Consider the following 6,588-nt stretch of genomic DNA (forward strand, 5'->3'; position numbering starts at 1 on the left):
ATGTATAGAGAGGGGGTCACACTGTGCTTAAGTACATGAGATACAGAGTAAGGTTCCCCCAGAGGAATAGATGTGCAATTTGAGTAATGGAACAAATAGATATATGAGAGTGTAGTGCTGCAAACACAGGCAAAACAGTCTGAATCAATCATGGACAACGGTCAAAGATGTTTGAAGTGCAAAATGTAAGAAACTGAGAAAGGAACTAAACTGCAGATAAATTCTGAAACAGCCATTTTTTTCCCATTCAAGCTGTAAAGATAATTTTCAATAATAAGGAAAGTACGTTAAAAATATGCAATGCTGATGAGCTCAGAACCACAATGTTTTTTTACACAGGTCCACGTCCAGTGTCTATACTCAGGACATCTTCCAGAAGCTCCAACACAAAGTGCTTTTGGACTTTGGGACCATGAAACCAGAGGGACCAAATGCAGTCCCTCAGAGGTACATCATGCTTCAAAGTCCAGCCTCACAAATGAAAGATACACTTGTGTCCCCTCTCCCCCCAAAAGTGTTATCAGTAAGATGGCAGGAAGAAACACGATTTGTAAGAAAAATCCATCAGATTTTAGTTTGGCTTCAGTGTATCTACAGTGTAAATGAAACACAAAATTACTTCTGCCAATGGTTTGCTGTCACCTTTCTCCAAAGCAGTGAGGGGTGCAGTATTTTTCAGGTTCCTGGCTTGAAATAGGGCAAAAATTAGTATTTTTATTTCCTTTCTTGAAACCAGTCCCTATAAGGTGTCTCATGTCTGACAGTCAAGGCTCTTCCAGTAGAGTAGCTCCATCCTATACTGTGCTACCAAGAATAAACACTCTCTGAGCAGAGGTGCCAAAAGAGGAAAAAAAAGAAATCCCTCCCTTTCATTTTTTTTTCTTTCCTTGCAAGGCCCAACATGCTGTCTTTGGACAGATTTCAATCCTGCTTTAATTCATTAAAAAAGTGAAACAAAATCACCAGTTACATCCTTGACAGCTGGCAGGTTTTATGTGTTCTTACTGCTCCTGCCAAGTCAAAAAAAAAAAGTTTTCATTCAGCTCTGTCATGGATCTTTGGAGTGCTGGAAGTGTGAGAGATGTCAAAATGTACTCATAACAATGACATACAGTACCTGAAGGCAGGAACGTATTATGCTGATGCACTGGTGTAAAGGAAGTTACAATTCTCCTTTTCACTTAAAAAAAAAAAAAAAGAAAAAAGAAAAACAACAAAAAAACCCTCTACAACAACATCAGAAAACATACCAGTCCCGAAAGAGGGAGCATTTTACTTTCCTCAAAGCCATCTGACATGTTCCAAGAGCTCTCTGTTCATCAGATTGCATTCCAGCCTTTAACGGGGTGGGGGGAGAAAAGGCAAAAATCTGGTGCTTTATTAGCATTTCTTGATTCCTGTTGCTCCTGTGAGATGAGAATAGGGGATGAGCAGTTCAGGTGCTGGGATGGGCTGCCAAAGTGCTACAGGCAAACCCTGCTACTGCTGCTGCAGACTCAGCAACAGGGACTCTTCCCTATTGGGTATCAGGGTCATGGAATTTAGGAATTTGCACCCCTGTGCACCCCTATGTGATTGGGTTTGCAATATGCCACAAACAGGGCACCAAAGGGAAACATTACAGTGATTGTAAGGCAGTGATAATGGTGCTCTGCAGCTGCTTCAGTAGAAATAGGAACAGAAATGGCCTCCAATTTACGTTTTCTGCTCTTCTGTAGTTCTAATGAGACACCAACAGAAGGAAAACCCCTTCCAAAGAGAAAGCAAAAGATGCAAAGCCCCAGTGTTTTATGTCACAGTTCACGTAGACCAAACCTAGACCACATTGCAGGGAATATGTAACTTGCAGGCCTACAATCTGATCCTGTGCATCCACGCTGTACACAGCCCATGTGTTCCTTGGCCAGGAAGGGACTGCACAGAAAAGCTTGGCAGCTCTTTGAATTCTGGGGAATTAGGTAAAGTTATCTAGATTACAGTTCAACAAAATCTTGGTTGCCTCTTGAGTTTTTGATGGGGACAAAGATAAATCAAGAATTGGCCCTGCTGATGCTGCATTTCCTTGTCTGGCTGCTCAACCCAAGGAAATGCAAATGTGAGTTAAATCTGCCTAAGCACAAGTGTAAGAGGCGAAACTTTCCATTTCCACCCTGCACAGCTGTTTACATTAGAGAGAAACCCTTTTGGAATAAAAGAAGAGAAGCAGCCCATGGTCTAATTACAATGAGCACACCCCTCCTATCATTTCCAGAGGCGTTTGGGAGGGAGCTGCCGCAGCTTTCAGAACTGAATCCTCACTCAGGAAGGACAGATGCCAGATCATTATTCTTGGCTTTAAGATAGAAAATAGCTTATGGGCATAAGATGCTATTTACTGCCTTCAGTACATTTCAAAGAACAGCTATCTTGTCAATCATACATCCTTTGTATTGCTTGACTAGGTCATTTTAATTTTGCTGTGGTTAGTTATTTTAAAATCAGTGTTATTCTTATGATCAGCTATCCCTTATCTGCAGTGGTGAGAATAGCTCGGGGTTGCGACTTAAAGACCACAAATATGACTAGTCTTGGCTCTGAAACTTTGAGACCCATAGGCACAGTCTTTTCTTACAGAATGCAATCATTATGGCATGCACACAGCCCTGAGCTATTTCACTTATTAAGCCAACAACTGCTTAAAATGGCAAGCTGCTCTCGGAAAAATCAACTTGGTGCTTTTTGCCTGTGCAAGATCCCTTTTGATACACATAAATTTTGAGAAAATCTAAGCCTAGGGCAATTGTCTACCTCTGAGATACAGTTACAGCAGGATAATGAGGAGACTCTCAGTTACATTGCTATGCTCATCTTCACCCACAGCCCTGTGGATGCAACAGGCAGAAATGATTTGTTCTCCACAAGAGAACAAAAAAAAAAAAAAAACATCCCCACACCAGTGGAAATGTGGCTTTGTGTGCATATCTGATGTGAGGAAGATCCAGAAAAACACCAGACTGAAGGAACAGGAGCTGTGTGGTGTCTTTTACCAGAACTAGTTCTGGGAACTTTCTGGAAATCTTCACTGTGAATGTGGTGAGGCACTGGAACAGGTTGCCCAGAGAAGCCCTATCCCTGGACATGCTCAAATAAAGTTTGGATGGGGCTTGGAGCAATCTGATCTATGGGAAGGTGTCCCTGCCCATGGCAGAGGGTGTGAAATGAAGTGATCTTTAAGGTCCCTTCCAATCCAAGCCATTCTTTGATTCTGTGATTACCAGTGCTGTTTCTCAGAAATCCCCTGAGCCACCGGAGAGGTGACATGTAGACATTGTGCTGGTTGATCAGCATTCAGGACTTTGCCTCTGCATGAAGTCTTTCATCCGCAGCTTTTCTGGGCAACCTGTTCCATGGGTAATCACATCCATGCTTTACCTATGCCAAAATCAGCTTTTGGTTGCCCTTCCCAAGCAGGTTGCAGTGCGTGTCACTCTGGTTGTCCTCCCTGTGGGGAAGCAATGCCTTTCACCAGGCTCTGGGGTATGGTTGGACATGTGCAAAGTGCTGCCAGCACTGGGGGCTCTGGAAGCCTTCAAGATAAAGTGCACTTTCTGAAAGTTAAGATTACTCTTACTGCCGAGATGATGGGGAACTGTTTATTTTATTAGGTATCTCTTATCAGGTAATCTCCTAAAAATCATTTAATTATCGTATTAGTTGTGTTCATAGCTTATATTTTAAGGGCACAATTGTGTGACTGCATGAAAGATTGCCTCCTGCCAATCATTGTACAAACAGCCTGGAGCTCTCTCTGCCTTAAATATATATCCAGAACTGGGTTGAACGTGTGTGGGAAGTGGAGACAAACTTTGGAAACAAAAGGAGCTCTTACCCACGGTCTCTTTAAAAGAGTCTTGCTAATTTTTTAAAAATAACAATGATCTTTTGAAGACTGAAAAAAAATAAATAGTTCTGTACTCTGCTCAGTGCTGATCAAATGGTTACACAGTTTTCTACAGTCAATAAGATTTTGTTTTGGCCCTATCAAGGTAAATTAAAAGCAAAAAATCACAGAATTCTGCGATTGCACATCTGGGAAAGTTCTGCTTTTCCACATGAAATACATGGCAAGCTTGGAGTATTGGGACTGCCAAAAAGCAAATCTCCACATCATATAAATGGTGCAGTTGAAAAAAATTATTAACTTATGAAACTTATAGCCAGCAGGGTTATAGAAATATTATATATAGGAGTATAGACAAATCAGCAAATAGAATTGCTATCAAGCATGATTATTTTGTTTTTTTAATATTCCAACATTATTCTCCCTTTGGAACAGGGAGTTAAATGTGCAATGGCACAAGAATTCAGAAATATTTCGATAAAGGGAAAAAACCCCACCTATAGAAGATACAATCCATTGTACAACATCTCTGCATGTCAAAATTATATCCTTCTTTTAATTCTTCAATGTTTCATCAGGGAAAGCATTTTGGTCACAAAACCACAATGTATGTTTCAAAACTGCATTTTTTCAGGTGAAGCATTCTTTCCACAAGAAGCTTGGTCAACCCTCTCCCTTTTTCCTCATCTGCTGGTGTATCACACTGGTTGGAAAAGCATCTCCTCTAGGTTGGGAAAACCTGTGTCCACCGTGTACTCTAAAATCCACTCAGGAAACCCTGAGTGGCATCGGACTGGCCAGCTCCAGCTCCATATTCCCAGCCAGGTGTTCCACACGGGGACACGGGATGCCCCACGGCAGCTGGTGGCTGTAACACACCTGCATGGAAGCTGCTGTGCCTCTCCCAGTGCAGGCAGCTGCGGGGACATTGCTGTTTGCTGAGGCACTGGAACGTTCCTCACCCAGCTGTGCTCCTGTGGACAGCTCTCCCTGGGCTGGAAGAGCGCTGCTGACAGCAGGGTGACACTAACGTTGGCCAGCTGACAACCAAAAGTTGCCTACACACACACCCCCTTGATTGGACTCGGTGTCCTTCCTTTGACCCTCAGCTCCTTCCTCTGACTCTGAGTAATGAGTGCAAGCACTCCCAGATATTTCAATGTATCTTTTTCCTATTTTTCTTCTAGCAGAGTGGATATTCCTCCTTCATTGCTCATACTCCTGTTTGTCTGCCTTCTCAACAAGTGCACACATATGCTGGGGGGTTGGTGAGTCTGAGCTCATCCATTAGGAACATTCATTATGAAGTACTCTGTACTACTCAGGTAGCTTGTGATAGCATCCTCCTCACAGCTGGAGGATTTTATTTCCAGTATCTGAATAAAATACACCTGCTGAAGAGCCATATCCTGTACTAGGACCACCCACAGACTGGACACATGATCGAGGCTTGTCCTTTTGTATAATTCAAAACAAAATGAAGAAAAATACCTCACTGAGCATGAATTTCCCAGGAGAATATGGCTGAACCTGTCTGCAACTAAGTCACAGTTGGTTGCATACTCTGCTTGCCTAAATTCACCCTTTCCAGTCCTGTGATGACTGTACTTCAGACAGCTGTTTAAATTTTCACGTCAAACATAACGCTATTTGGGGACCTGGAATGTTTATTATTCCAGGGAGATTTCTTAAGTACAACACTGGCATGTTTTCACATTTGATTGTAAGCCAAGGCTGCAAAAGACAGTCATTTGTGGGGATGGGCCACAGTGCCACCCTATTAACAATGTTATCAATAATATCAGCATATGGCAGCAAACTGCTCCTCCATATGTCTGCATGGGAAAAGTCTTAAATATAAAGCCTCTGTGATAGACCAAGAAAACCTCCCTAAATAATTGTGAACCAGAAAAAAAATTAATATTTTTTTCTCTGTGAGTGGGGTGTTTTACACAATGCTACTGTCTGAACAGCAAAAATGGCCAAGAGGAAAACTGAAGAGATTTAAGATGCAAAACCAAAATGCCGTTGGTTCTAAACTCAGTGTAAAGGTTTTTGTCAGTGTGGAGGCCACAGTTACACACTTTCATGTACAATCAGACAAGCAGGCAGAGCTTCCAATAAAATTACAGTGTGAGAAACAGAATCTTAATCATGATTTTAAAATGCTGATGGTGATTTTTTAATGCTGCTGCTCTGAGCATCTCCCCATCCTAAAGACTGCTGTGTCTGAAAACTCAGAGTGGTGGCTCCAAGGGAAGGATTTTCCTCTTTCTCAAGTTTCCCACCATGGAAAATGTCTACAAATGAACACAAAGAGCAAGGCAACAGTTTGCAAAAAATGCAAAGTCAAGCTTACCTGTGGCCCACCTCTGCAGCAATCTTGTTTACCCATCAACACCTCAGGAACAATCTCTACTTCATTCACATTCCTCACTAGCAGCCTTTATTGTATGGTGCACCACATCCTCACATTAATTAGCACCTCACTGGCAGGCTAAGTATCATTTTTCAAAAGGATTGCAATTAACAAAATAAAACAAATCCCTCTTTAGTTCGAGCAGCACTGCTTCTCTACCTTTCTTCAAAGTGATGGGGTCAAATTGTTGTTTTCCTCTGTAAACCAGCAGTGGAAATATTTCCAGACGTGGGGCGGTTTTCACTTGCCTAACACCTTTTGCCTGAATATTTTAAAGAGAAGGGTGGGG

General features: G+C 42.1%; 1 long non-coding RNA gene across 1 annotated transcript in view; it reads left to right on the forward strand.

Moving 5' to 3' along the window:
- Positions 1 to 343: 343 nt before the first annotated feature.
- LOC114061108 overlaps positions 344 to 6,588 on the forward strand; it is an 8,310-nt gene continuing 2,065 nt past the window's right edge. Inside the window, exons 1-2 of the long non-coding RNA XR_003572046.1 lie at positions 344 to 447; positions 5,068 to 5,148. This is a non-coding gene — a long non-coding RNA (uncharacterized LOC114061108). The remainder of the gene's footprint in view (positions 448 to 5,067; positions 5,149 to 6,588) is intronic.

This window comes from Empidonax traillii, unplaced genomic scaffold, assembly GCF_003031625.1.
Source record: "Empidonax traillii isolate 1590-97213 ecotype Southwest subspecies unplaced genomic scaffold, ASM303162v1 scaffold310:size1162954, whole genome shotgun sequence".
Taxonomy (NCBI): Eukaryota; Metazoa; Chordata; class Aves; order Passeriformes; family Tyrannidae; genus Empidonax; species Empidonax traillii.